The sequence below is a fragment of the Hypanus sabinus genome, chromosome 27 (genome assembly GCF_030144855.1).
Source record: "Hypanus sabinus isolate sHypSab1 chromosome 27, sHypSab1.hap1, whole genome shotgun sequence".
Classification (NCBI taxonomy): domain Eukaryota; kingdom Metazoa; phylum Chordata; class Chondrichthyes; order Myliobatiformes; family Dasyatidae; genus Hypanus; species Hypanus sabinus.
Genome location: NC_082732.1, coordinates 34,339,227 through 34,354,026, shown reverse-complemented (window position 1 = coordinate 34,354,026; position 14,800 = coordinate 34,339,227). Strand labels below are relative to the sequence as shown.

Sequence of the window (14,800 nt, the reverse complement as noted above, 5' to 3'; positions counted from 1 at the left end):
GACAATATACTTCCTTTAACCAACAGCACCTTTCATCTCACTGACGTGCTTCTGGCAATTTCATTTGTTCAAAAAGGCTCTCATTCTTACATGAGAACAGTGCCCATATTTTTTAAAAAAAACTTCTTAATATTTATTTATTTATTGAAATGCAGCATGAAGTTGGCCACGCCAGCACTTTAAGTCGCGCAGCCTGGCTATCCCCCAGGTTAATCCTAACCTAATCACGGTAACCAATTAACCTACCAACCGATACATCTTTGAACTGTGGGAGAAAACCGAAGCGCTTAGAGGAAACCCACGTGGTCACAGCGAGGACGTACAAACTCCAAACAGGCTGCGGCAGGAATTGAACACTAGTCGCCTGTACTGTAAACCATTGTGCTAACCACTACGTTACCCTACCACCTTAGATAACTTCTTTCGTGCTGATACTTCCAAAGGCAAAAGAAAAAGTGAACAACTTTCACTTGCAATTAACTCTACTGAACCATAGTGATTGGTTCATTGGTCAATAACAACATCATTCCTTGAGCCACCTTTGGTTTTAATGGTACCATTACAATATATATCCCATTGCTTCCCCTTTAATTTGGAAATAAACTCCTACAAACCATTAACTATTTTTTATTTATTTATTAAATTTTTAGAAAATTACAAAGGATAAATGTAATAAAAAAAAATAATATTGATCCTCCCCCCTCCCCTTAACCCTCCCCCTCTAACCCTTATCTAATGAAAGAAAAAAAAAGAAAGAAAGAAGAGAAAAGATTGTCTGGATATCAGAGGATCCCCACATGCGCCATGGAGTTCAAAATAATTTTAGTATTTATTTTTACTTTCCCCAATTACTTTATAATTTTATCTTCAAAGGACCTATAAATTTAATCCCATCTTTTGTATGTATGGGAGCCAAATTTTCAAAAATATATCATATTCATTTCTTAGATTATATGTAATTTTTTCAAGTGGAATACAACTCTATATTTCATTATTCCAATGATCCATAGTTAAGTATAAATCAGATTTCCAAGTAACTGTGATAACTCTTTTAGCTACTGCCAATGCAATTTTTATAAATTTTTTCTGATACTTATTCAATTTAAGTTTCGGTATTGTCCCTTCAATATCTCCTAATAAAAATAACATTGGACTATGTGGGAGTTGTACTCTAGTAATTTGTTCCAATAAAAGTCTTAAATTTATCCAAAAATGGTTGAATTTTAAAACAAGACCAAATAGAATGTAAAAAAGTACCAATTTCTTGATTACATCGAAAACATTGGTCAGACATATTTGAATTTAATCTATTTATTTTCTGTGGTGTTATATATAATTGATGTAAAAAATTATATTGTATTAATCTAAATCGAACATTTATTGTATTTATCATACTATCAGAACATGACCAACTTTTTCCATCAATTTTAACATTCAAATCAGATTCCCATTTTTGTCTTGATTTATGAATTCCAGATTCAATTGTCTGTTTTTGAATCAATTTTTACATACAAGATGTAATTTTTTTAATTTTTCCTTTTTAAATTAATATTTCTATTTCACTAGGTTTTGGCATCAACATTGTTTGACCCAGCTTTTTTCGTAAATAAGCTTTTAATTGAAAACAACAGAAAAGAGTGTTGTTTGATATTTTATATTTATTTTTAATTGATCAAACGACATCAATATATCTCCTTCAAAACAATTACCTATATATTTAATCCCCTTTTGGAACCAATTATGTAAAAGTTTATTATCCATTGCAAAAGGAATAAGCCTATTTTGAATTAAAGTTCTTTTTGCTAATAAAGATTTCTTTATCTCATCATCTATATTTACCTTATTCCATAAATCAATCAAATGTCTTAATATAGGAGATTCTTTTTTTCCCCTTATCCATTTGGATTCCTATTTATGTATAAAATCTTCTGGTATGTTTTCTCCTATCTTATCTAATTCTATTCTAATAGTATGAATTAGGTGAAAGATTACATAAGATTCTTGCTTGGCAGTTGAAAACAGAACAGGCTTCTAAAACAATAAATGCAATTAGAAAAAGTGTAAATAATGTTACTTATAAACCTTTAGAAATTAATGAAACTTTTTAAAAATTTTCTACTGAACTATATCAATCAGAATCACAAAATAAGATTGCTGAGATAGATAATTTTTTTATCACAAATAACCCTTCCAAAATTAAATTTGGAAAAACAGAAAGGATTAGATATGCCCTTTACATTAAAAGAGGTTGAAGAAGCTTTAGGATCACTTCAGAGTAATAAATCCCCAGGAGAAGATGGTTTTCCTCCTGAATTTTATTAAAAAAAAATTTAAAGATTTATTAATTCCTCCTTTTATGGAATTAATATATCAAGTGGAAAGAATGCATAAACTCCCACAATCTTTTTTAACAATGATCATAACTGTATTGCCAATAAAAGATAATCCTTTAAAACCAACATCATATAGACCTATTTCTTTGTTGAATACAGATTATAAAATAACAGCAAAAATTTTATCTAATAGAATATCTAAATATTTACCAAAATTAATACATATGGATCAAACAGGTTTTATTAAAAACAGACAATCAATGGATAATATAACCCGGTTACTTAGTATAATTCATTTGGCACAAAAAAGAGAGGAAATGAGTGTGGCAGTTGCTTTGGATGCAGAAAAAGCATTTGATAGATTGGAATGGGATTTTTTATTTAAGGTATTGGAAAAATATGAGTTAGGAAAATCTTTTATACAATGGATTAAAACTTTAAATACTAATCCTCAAGCTATAGTTACAAATGGTCAGATTTCAACACCATTTTGCTTAACGAGGTCAACTAGACAAGGCTGCCCATTATCACCTGCTTTATTTGTATTGGCAATAGAACCATTAGCTGAATTAATTAGAACAGATTCAGACATTGGGGGCTTTAGAGTTAATCAAGAAGAATATAAGATTAATTTATTTGCTGATGATGTTTTGATTTATTTAACAAACCCGTTGCAATCTTTGCAAAGATTATCTTTTAGATTGGAAGAATATGGGAAAGTATCAGGGTATAAAGTAAATTGGGATAAAAGTGAAATTTTACCACTTACCAAAGGAAATCATAATCAATGTCGATTAGTAACTCAATTTTGATGGTCAATAAATGGGATAAAATATTTAATTATTAGAGTTGATAATGATGTAAAAAATTTATATAAACAATATTATTTGCCATTATTTAAAAAAATAAAAGAGGACCTTGATAAATGGATGATGTTATCAATAACATTAATAGGTAGAGTTAATGCCGTAAAAATGAATATATTTCCTAGATTGCAATATTTATTCCAAAAGCTTTTTCAAGAACTGAATAAATATGTAAGGATATTTCTTTGGAAAGGAAAGATGTCAAGAATATCATTGGAAAAATTGACGTGTAAATTTGATTTAGGAGGGTTACAACTTCTAAATTTTAAGAATTATTATAAAGCAAATCAACTTAGATTTATTGCATCTTTTTTTTGATGAAAACCATTAACTATTTACACATATTCATTTATGTAAAAGCTTAAATATTTACATGTATACACACAGTATCAACTTAGCCAATTTGTAATAGAGCCAATTCACTATCTTGTTAACCTCTAAGATCCCCTCAACCCCAAAGCAGCATTTGTCAAGCTAGACGTGTCCACTCTGGGCATCCTCAGTTCTGGTGAATCACCTTCTCCTGTCAGCTGTGTTTAAAGTCCTTTGTGGCTCCTGATCCACATCATTTCTGGCAATAGCAACAACTTAATGCCAATTCTGAAGCCTTTTTCTGGATAGTTCTCTATCCAGCCTTGTCAGATAGATGTTGCTTTAGGATGTGTTATCAGCATAGTTCCATTTCAGCCAGACATTGTGTTTACGTAAGCAGCTGAGTATCTCCTGCTAGATCTTTCTGTATTCCTGTTTGCTATGTGTGGCAATGAAGATTTAGGATTTAAGTTTTTTTTCAGGTAGTAGGGTTTTTTTTTAGTTAGTAGGGGTTCTTTTTTCCTTTTTTCAAAAAAAATTCTTAACACTTTATTTTCTCTTATTATTATTGAGATATTATTTAACTTTGTTAATCAATTATTTGCTAATTTAATTCCTAATTGTACATAATTATATATTGACTTAATATGTCTTTTTTGTTAATCTTCAATAATAATTAATAAAAAAGATTTTAAAATGAAAAATGAAAGGATTTAAGAACATGAAAGACTGTAGCAGAACTAGCCTATTTTCAAGGTCTGTCACTGAGTAAGATCATGGCTCAAATTTTATCCTTGGGACATCTTTCTTTATAAACTATACAGTACTGTACAAAATTCTTAGACACCCTAGATTTTTTTATATGGTTTCAGATGATATGGCCTCCACAGAGTTCTGATCTCAACATTATTGAGATTGTTTAGAATTATCCGGAGCAACAGAAGCAAACAAGACAACCAAAGTCTGCTGTCCTCACCAAGTATTGATTTGATTTCATTTGTTACCATTTGTTCTTCTTTATAGTAGTTTTTTTGATATATAGAAAATTTTCATTTCATTATTTGTCAAAGTTTCTTCACTTTTAAGCATTTTTTACATGTGTTTAAGACTTTTGCATGGTTATCTTATTATTTCTTTAATATTCAAACATCTTTTGATCTCAGTTTTGAATGTACACAGCAACTACAGTGTTTTGGGTAGACAGTTATGAAGTTTTACTGCCCTTTTAGGTGAAGAAAATGTCTTCTCAGTCTTTAATGGTCAAACTGTTATTTCAAAAAAAAAATCCCTTGTTCTTATCTCTAAACTAGGGAACTAAAAGCACTATAACCATCCTGGGAAATCCAATGAGAATATTTTACAAAAATCTTTTCTCGTTCTTTTCATAGCAGACTGAAGATTTTCAGTGATGATTTAATCCTATATCGTAGTTTGGTGATGATATACAACATCTTGATTGAATTTATTGTCAAGTAACTACCTACATTCATTAGGGTAATGGCATGAGACCACTCCAGATAATTTATAAAGAATCTGTCAATTCTGCAAGTAAATCTTGTGAGCTGAGCAGGAAACGCTGTTGATGATCAAAGTTCTGTTGAGTAAGTTTATTGTTGCTGCACAGTTGTGGAGTTTTTCTGTCTTGCAGACCGCTGGCAATAGAATTTACCATTCACTGTGTTCAGCCTCAGCCAACAGACTATGATGTGGGCTCCTGAACAACAGAATACAGCAGCGTACATAATCAGTGAAGAGATAATACAACTGTTCTAAAATAACTTCTGCAGGCCCTCTGGTACCAACCAAGCCTACGGATTGTGGCATAGTTGAAGAACAATTCTCAAAGCCAGTCCTTCTGTAACTGCACCAACTGTCTTATTGATTGATTGATTCAGATCGCAATGGAACATAATCACCTGTAGGTTTGTCTCCATGTCCTTGTTTCAGACTGTGCAAAAGAGTTCCCTAAGAACCTGTAGAACCCCTGAGAGCTTTCTGCAGCTTTCCAATGAAGTTACTCTGAACAGAAGAACAGCAATTGCCATCCTTCAATTCTCTGGTACTTGTACTATGGCCAGTGAGGATACAAAGATCCTCATCAATGTCTCAGTAATCTCATCCTTCACTTCCCAGAGTAACCTGGGCTACGTCCCATCCAGCCTCAGGGCTTTATCTATCCTAATGATTTTCAAAAGCTCCAACATTGCGTCTTTCTTAACTTGACATGCTTCAGCACAATAGCCTGCTCTACGCTAACCACGTTCATTAAGGTCCCTCTCACTGGTTTCTGCCTGCACTGCAGTGGAAGGTGAAACCCTCTCAGGTTGTGCAAATGTTATATTTGCCAATGTTGAAATCGATCTGTTCTACACTTTGTTATGGAAGGAGTGTACAGCAGTCTCCATGCAAAGTTTTATGAAAAGTAGGAGTTGGATATCACTAACCTCGTTGATATTTCATGCAAACTTTTAGACAGGTACAAAGCCCAAATATCAAGTTATGTTGATCACCCCTTGTCAAATTCCTTGCCTGAGTCCTCTGGAACAGAACTGGGTGAGAGCCAGACCTTGAGTGAACTGGAATCCAGGTTTCCCTTAATCCTTTCTCTGGCTCTTCAAGCCCTGTGACTCAACATTTTAAGATCCTCCATCTAAGCATTCTTGCCACTTTGCAAAATGACATTACCGGTACTGCAGATTGTGATTCAGATTGAGGAAACGTACTGCTTCACTCTTTTGGAGTTCAGCAGCCACAAAATAACTTAAAACAAAACGGTGCATGAAAATTCCAAAGGTTCCTCTTTCACCATCTTTCATAAGATAGAAATGATTAATTACTCAAATGTATCAGAGGAACTGGATGAACAAAGCAAGCAAACTGATTGTCCATAGGGTGCCCTTTCCTGCACTACCTCTTGACCTACTGCTCATCAATTTTGAAAAAGATTATGTTCCACAGTTAGTTGGTTGTATTCTAGTGTGCTTTCTCATCAACAATAACGTCCACTCTTCATTTAAGTGGCTCTATCCACCAATATAATCCCATGTTCACCTTCCTCCACCTGACTCTTTACCGTGCCTCTGCTTACAAGTTAGAGCAGGAGTCAATTTTCTTAGAATTCCCTGGGTCAATTACAAAGCACTTGGTGCATTAGTGTGTAATAAAGTTATGTTTCTCCATTTAAACAATAATTTTGAGGATTTCAACCTGTTTTCATTTTATGTCAGATTTCAGAAATCTAAATTATTAGCAGCAACCTGTCTGTTCACTTTCCAGGTGAAATCACTAATTTTAAAACAAACCAAGCACCATGATAAATGGACAGGGCACCTTAACTCACTAACAGTGGGAGGCCATGCATTCCAGCACAGCCTTCAATCTTTCACAACAGGCTATTAAGTAGAATCTTACTGTGAAAGTACATAATCAGGGAACATTTCGAATCGTCATAAGCTGCGTTGCAGTGCAGTCCAAGATTGTCAAGCAATAAAAGCCATGGCTTAGTTACGGGATAATTCATAACTGCTTTGTGTATAGTCATCAAAAGCTTCAGGCGCATCTGAATTTATTTATTAATTCTAGTAATGTGGTTGTTTCCTATTGCTTGGTGATGATGAAGCAGCAGCATTACCATTTGATGATATCCCTCACTCTCTCGGGCAGTTGCCTGAGGCTGAGGATGTCTTACAATCACTCCGTTTCTGTGTGTTCCTAGGTGGCTGATGAGGCCAATGTGAGATCTGCAAACTCTGCCAAACCTGTGGAATAAAGTACTTTGTGGGACAGCCGGGTGTAGAATGGGAGGTCGTGTACTCCTTGCACTATCTTCTTGGGCTTCCATATGTCACAATGGAAATATCAGAGGATCTTGGGCACATTTTCTTCAGTTTTTGTTGATTTGGTTGATTAATTCTTGAATTGGGATGTTACAATATCTGTGTGTGTGTTTTTTTGTTACTTATACTTACCTTCTATAAACTTGCTTCATCTCATCTTAAACCCTTTGGTATCTGACCTATCTACCCTTGGGAAAAAAACTCTACACTATCCTGACGAAGGGTCTCGGCCCGACACGTCGACAGTGCTTCTCCCTATAGATGCTGCCTGGCCTGCTGTGTTCCACCAGCATTTTGTGTGTGTTGCTTGAGTTTCCAGCATCTGCAGATTTCCTCATGTCTACCCTATCCGTGTCTCTCATATTTTATACTTCATACTTAATTTGGTTTCCTGGTTCAAAATACAAAACAGCAAAATTACCGCACTGCATTCCTGGGTACAGTCCTTTTCTAGGGTCATCAGCTGTAGCCTCTAATTTAATGTTTTATCTTTTTGTCTACTATCTATAGGTGTTTGTGTTCACTTATACAGATCAATAATTACCTTAAAAGTCATGGCGTTTTTTTTATGTCTGGCAAATGTTTTGATATTTGACATTAATAGGCTGAAGCAATCACCCAAATATATTTAAACAACAAAAAGTGATGACATTGGAGCTCAATAATTTTATACAGCAAAGGAAATGATATATTCTCTCCTGCTGCAGATTTTAAGCAAAGCTGCTTGCTATGTAATCAGGCACAGAGTCTGCAGTCTGATCAGGCTAATAAATAGAAGAGAATGGGTAGTTTACTTGTTTGAAGTTTCCCTACTGGTGTACTTTGTATTTTGTGGGTTGGTTTATTAAATTTTTAGAAAAGGATAAGACAGATTGGTAAGGTTACTTTTGTCTGAAGTTGCCAGGTTCATATAAATGAATATCACATGACACTGTTAGTGAAATAATTTAAGACTGGAGGAAAGGAGGATGAAAGTATGATAAATAATCTGTTTGGATCTCCATCAACGCGGGACCAGGGAACCCTGATCTTGTAATTTAAAGCAGAGTAAAGTAAGAATCCATCCATTTATCCTCCACTCCCAAAGGCTCAAAAAAGTCTGGACCTAAATCTCTGATTTAGCTGCCTAAGTTCAAAATGTTTAATACCATTCTGAACCTTTGCATCTTTAACTTGTACTTCTCATTAAAGACTTTCCTCTTTCATCAGTTGATTATTTATTATGGCTCTGTGACTGATCTTGTCTGATAATGTTCTTCCGCAGTGCCTTTAAGAGTTAATTTCATTGAGATGCTCTATTAATGGAAATGTTGTTGCAGAGTGGAACGTTTGATGTTGATCAGTTCTTAAACATCCAAAGAAACTTTTTTGTGCAACACACAAAAAATGCTGGTGGAACACAGCAGGCCAGGCAGCATCTATAAGGAGAAGCACTGTCGACGTTTCCGGCCGAGACCCTTCGTCAGGAAACATCTTGGCCCGAAATGTCGACAGTGCTTCTCCCTATAGACGCTGCCTGGCCTGCTGTGTTTCACCGGCATTTTGTGTGTGTTGTTTGAATTTCCAGCGTCTGCAGATTTCCTCATGTTTAAACTTTTTTGTGTTTGGCTTTAGTCGGGAGGGAAATAATGAATGAGATCAAAGTAAATAATTTTAAGAAATCAACTGTTGCCTCAGAACTACTCACTATCTTCAAGTATGCTGATGGATAAAAGGCTTTTCAGGTACGCAGGTATTTGGAAATACAACAGTTAAAACTGAAGTGAAAGCTTCCATTATTATGTCCTCCACCTTCACTTTCCACTTTCTACTCAAATAAATTCCTTGAAGAGGTAGAAAAACATTCTGTAAAGGTACAAATGAAACGCGCCCAATCTAGAGACCTCTCCGCTCCAAAATGCCTTGCCCATTAAACATGTGAATTAGAGCCTCAGAGAGGTGAAAGAAACAAGTGATTTACAAAGGTCAGGCTGTGAAAAATGAAAACTGTTTCTAATGCAGAAAAACAGATGTGGAATTCTACTTGAAGAAAGAAGGAAGACCATTATATGAAGGCAGAACTGAGAGTATACTCAGTTTCGATGATGTAAAGTTGCTGAGGTATGTTGCTTAGTAGCAGAGATTATTGGCTCCAGCGCACTGTCTAATAACTTACAGAGCACACAACATAAAGTCATCTCAGATATAAAGGATTATTATGCACTAGAAGAAGGAGAAAAAAAAATAAAACTTTCTGACTGATAGCACCACAAAAAAATCCTTTCACCACTCATCCACATAAGGAACACATAAAATTTACTGTCAAATCATATTCAGGAACTGTTAATAACGTACAGATTTTGTTGGTGAGGGACAATTTAAATTTCTTTTTACTTTAAGCAGGTAGGCTTTGTGAATATAGCCGCTATTTATTACTCTTGAAAGTCTCCCAGAATTTAGCGTCTGTACTAGTTGTGTTGAGTGTATGGTAGTCTCTATTTTAGAATGTTTACTTGCTATTTTTAAGTTGGCCCCAGAGCAACACTGTGTCATTCAGCTGCATCTATGTATGGTTTGAATGACAATTAAACTTGATTTGATTTGAGTGAAATACAGTTTACACGAACCTGGACTTTGGATGCTGAGAGACGAAGATTTTCGTTGGAGGAAGTTTCAAAATCAATAATCAGGAGGAGGATTAGTACTCGAAAAAAGTGTGGATTGGTTATAGAGAGCCTAAATGTGAAGCGTACCTAAATTACTTGATGATGATTTTTGACAAAATAACAGAGGATCAATAAGGGGAATGCATCTAATGGGTTAGATATAAAGTTTCAAAAACCATTTGATATCGTTCTGTGTGTTAAAACGTAAAACACAGGACACTACAGAACAGTACAGGCCCTTCAGCCCATGATGTTGTGCTAACCTTTTAACTTACTCTGAGATCAATCTAACCCTTTCCTCCTACATAACCCTCCATTTTTCAGTCATCCATGTGCCAAGCTAAGAGTTTCTTAAATGTCCGTAATGTATCTGCCCCTATCACCTCCCCTCGCAATGTGAGGAACTTGACAAAACAATTACCGGGCGTGGATTTTAATCCAGACTAATGTGAGGGAATGCATTTAATGCAGTCAAGTACAAGAGTGAAGTGTACAGGACCCTTGAGGTCCCTGTGAACAGAGGGATCTTGGGGTGCTATTTTATAGCTCTCTGAAAGTGGCAATCTAATTGGCTAGGATGGCATAGAAGTCTTGTCTTCATCATTTGCAGAGTGAGTATAAAAGCTAGCAGGTCAGATTACATTTGTATGATAATGCTGTTAGGTCATATTTGGAGTATTGTGCTCAGTTCTGGTTGCCATATGGATAAGGAGGTTTTGGAGTGGAAAGAAAGAGATTCGCCAGGATGTCAGCTAGACTAGAGTACATTAGCTATAAGAAAAGGTTGGATAAACTTGGACTGCTTTATCTGGAGTGTCAGAGGCTAAGGCATGACATTATAGAAGTATATAACATAATGAGGCACCGATAGCATTGATAGTCTTTTTTTCCCCAAGGTGGAAATACCAAATATGGGAGAGAATTAGTTAAAGGGGAGAAGGGACTAGTTTAAAGGAGATGTTCAAGTCAAGGTTTTTACAGAAAGTGGTAAGTACTTAGTCCATAACATTCTTAAGTTAGGAGGACGAGCAGCCAAAGGTTATGGCCCACAACAGTACCAATGAAGGATGACGAGGTCCTGCAAAGTGAATTCAGAGAGTGAAGTGCTAAGTTAAAGGACAGGACCTCCAGGCTTGTAATCTCAGGATTGCTATCCATGTCATGTGCTAATGAGGCCAGAAATAAGAAGACAATACAGTTTAACACACGGTTTAGGAGATGGTGCAAGAAAGAGGTTTTCAGATTTTTGGATCTTTGGGCTCCCTACAGGGACAGGTGAGACCTGTAAAGACAGGATAGTAGTACTTGAACTGGAAGGGGGCTAATATCCTTGCATGAAGGTTTGCTAGTGTTGCCCCAGGAGGTTAAAACTGAGAGGCAGGGGGATGGGACCCAAAATGCCAGGGCAGATAGTGGAGAGGGAAGGATGTGGTTAAGTCTACATACAGTCAGAAGATTGAGAATGGTGGGTCTAATACTCTGAGTTCTGTATATTTCAATGCAAGTATTTTAAGGAAGGTGGAAGACCTTAGTGCATGGTTCAGCACTTAGAATTATGACATTGTAGACGTTACAAAGACTTGGTTGTGGGAACAGCAGGGCTGGCAGCTCAGTGCTCCAGGGTTCCATTGCTTTAGACGTGATAGAGCAGGAGGGACTAAAGGGGAAAGGGTGATATTAACAAGTCAGGGAAAATGTCACAGTAGTGTTCAAATAAGACAGATTGAAGAGCTTGTCTACTGAGGCTATATGGGTGGAACTGAGAAATAAGAAAGAGATGACAATGTTAATGGGATTATGTTATAGACAACTCAATAGTCAGCAGGATTTAGAAGAAAAAATTTGTAAGGAGGTCATAGACATCTGCAAGAAACAAAGTTGTAACAGTCATTTTAGCTTTCCACATATTGACTGGGACTCCTGTAATGTAAAAAAGCTGGATGGGATAGAAAACACAAAGGGCACTGCGGATGCTGTGGTCAAATCAACACGTACAACACGCTGGAGGAACTCAGCAGGTCGGGCAGCATCTGTGGAAATGAGGATGCTCATGTACAACACCTCATATACTGTCTGGGTAGTCTCCAGCCCCTTGGTATGAACATCGAATTCTCCAACTTCCGGTAATTCCATCCCCCTCCCTTCCCCAATCCCACTTTCACTCTCCCTCCTCTTCCAGCTGCCTATCACCTCTCTCATGATTTTGCCTTCTTCTGCTACCCATAGTGCTTTCCCCTTAGATTCCTTCTCCACCTCTCCTGCCTGTCCCCTCCCTGACCCCTTGATCTTTCCTCTGATTGGTTTTTCACCTGGCACCTACCAGTCTTCTCCTTCCCACCCTCCCCCCCACCTTCTTTATGGGGCCCCTGCCTCCTCCTTCAGTCCTGACGAAGAGTCTCGGCCGGAAACATTGACTGCTCGTTTCCACGGATGCTGCCCGACCTGCTGAGTTCCTCCAGCGTGTTGTATGTCTGGATGGGATAGAGCTTGTCAAATGTATTCAGAAAAGTTTCCTAGAGTTTCAACTAGAGAGAATGCGATACTAGATCTTCTGACACGGAGTGAAATAGGGCAGGTTACAGAAATGTGAGTAGGGAACACTTTGGATCTCATATCATAATTCCATTGGTTTCAAGATGACTATGGAGAAAGGATATTCTGGTCCTCAGGTTGAGATCCTAAATTGAAGAAAGGCCAATCTTGATGGTATCTGAAAGGATCAGGCAAGTGTGGATTGAGATAGGTTATTTTTGGGTAAAGGCATCCTTTGTAAGTGGGATGCCTTCAAAAGTGAAATTTTGAGAGTACAGAGTTGTCTGCTCCTGCCAGGATAAAATGAACACAAGATGTGACTAAACACATTTTTGAAAGTAGAGTAGTAGATGTAATGTATATGGATTTCAGTAAGGCATTTGATAAGGTACCCCATGCAAGGCTTGTTGACAAAGTAAGGAGGCATGGGTTCCAAGGAGACCTTGCTTTGTGGATCCAGAATTGGCTTGCCCATGGACGGCAAGGAGTGGTTGTGGGTGGGTTATGTTCTGTGTGGGGGGGGGGGGGGTCGGTGACCAGTGGTGTGCCTCGGCGATCTGTTCTGGGACCTTTTCTCTTAGTGATTTTTGTAGATGAGCTGGATGAGGAGGTGGAGGGATGGGTTGGTGAGTTTTCTGATGACACAAAGGTTGGGGGTGTTATGGATGGTGTGGCAGGGCTGTCAGGGGTTGCAGCGGGGCATTGATGAGATGTGGGGCTGGGCTAGGGGGTGGCAGATGGAGTTCAACTCAGATGGGTGTGGGGTGGTTTATTTTGGTGGGTCGAATATGACGCCAGAATATAGTATTAATGGTAAGACTCTTGGCGGTGTGGAGGATCAGAGGGATCTTGGGGTCCAAGTCCATGGGACACTCAAAGCAGCTGCGCAGATTGACTCTGTGGTTAAGAAGGCGTGTGGTGCATTGGCCTTCATCAATCATAGAATTGAATTTAGGAGCCGAGAGGTAATGTTGCAGCTATATAGGACCCTGGTCAGGCCCCACTTGGAGTGCTGTGCTCGGGAGGGTGGGGAGGGTGCAGAGGAGATTTGCAGGGATGTTGCCTGGGTTAGGGAGTGTGCCTTACTAGAATAGGTTGAGTGAACTTGGCCTTTTCTCCTTGGAGTGACAGAGGATGAGAGGTGTATGAGATGGTGAGAGGCATGGATCGTGTGGATAGTCAGGGCTGAGACGGCTTTCATGGGAGGGCATGGTTTTAAGGTGCTTGGAGGTGGGTGCAGAGGAAATGTTGGGGTGGGTTTTTTGCGCAGAGAATAGTGAGTGCATGGAATGGGCTGCCAGCGATGATGTTGGAGGCAGATACGATAGGGTCTTTTAAGATACTCCTGGAGTACATGGAGCTTAGTAAAATAAGGTAACCCTAGGTAATTTCTAAATTAAGTACATGTTTGGCACAGCATTATGGGCTGAAGGGCCTGTATTGTGCTGTAGGTTTTTTATGTTTCTATGTACTTGGAACACCATGCTAGGGGAAGGTGGTAGAGATGAATATGATCGCAAATTTTCAGACCTGTGAATGAATAGGAATTGAGGGAAACCGTTTCTGTGCAAGACAAGTGGGATTAGTTTCAAACACGAGGAAATCTGCAGATGCTGGAAATTCAAGCAACACACCCAAAATGCTGGTGGAACGCAGCAGGCCAGGCAGCATCTATAGGGAGAAGCACTGTCGACATTTCAAGCCGAGACCCTTTGTCAGGACTCGTCAGGATTAACTTGGTTGGTCTCATAGTCAGAGCAAACTTGGTGGGAAGAAGTGCTTTACCTTGTACTGTACCTTTCTATGTTCCATGGAATGAAAAGGCCTTGTTGCATGGATAAAATATTAGATAAGTAACGGAAACCAGAAAAGTGTTTCAGGCTGGAGAGAAATACAGTGATACAGGACCAGGGCAGTTACTTTTTCGAAATTTAATAATCTGGACTTGGGTCTATACTACAAATTTTCCAAAACTAGAGTCACAGCAAACTGTGAGAATGATATATAGACAGGATGGTCAGATGATGGGAAATGTGAAATATTATAATGTGGGAGGAAGAATAAAAAGAAGCAATATAAACTAGTGAGCAGAATTCCAAGACAGAGGGATTTAGTGGTATGTGTGTATTGTTCATTGAAAGTGGTGGGGATGTTGAAAGGAAGAAGGAAAACATACAGGACATGGGCTTTATAAATGGGAGCATACAAAACCATTGAAGGTGTAGTGAATCTGAATGAAGCTTTGTTTTTAGATAGAACTGGAGTATTGCATACAA

General features: G+C 37.7%; 1 protein-coding gene across 14 annotated transcripts in view; it reads left to right on the top strand.

The window, feature by feature from the left end:
* prdm16 (PR domain containing 16) overlaps nt 1-14,800 on the top strand; it is a 742,940-nt gene that overhangs the window by 130,362 nt on the left and 597,778 nt on the right. The window contains exon 1 of one of the 14 annotated variants that reach the window (XM_059952203.1): nt 9,349-9,447. The exons of the other annotated variants lie outside the window; for them this stretch is intronic. The gene's annotated coding sequence lies outside the window, so the exon portion shown is untranslated. Of the gene's footprint in view, nt 1-9,348; nt 9,448-14,800 lie in introns of those variants that run through there. 14 annotated transcript variants of the gene reach the window in all.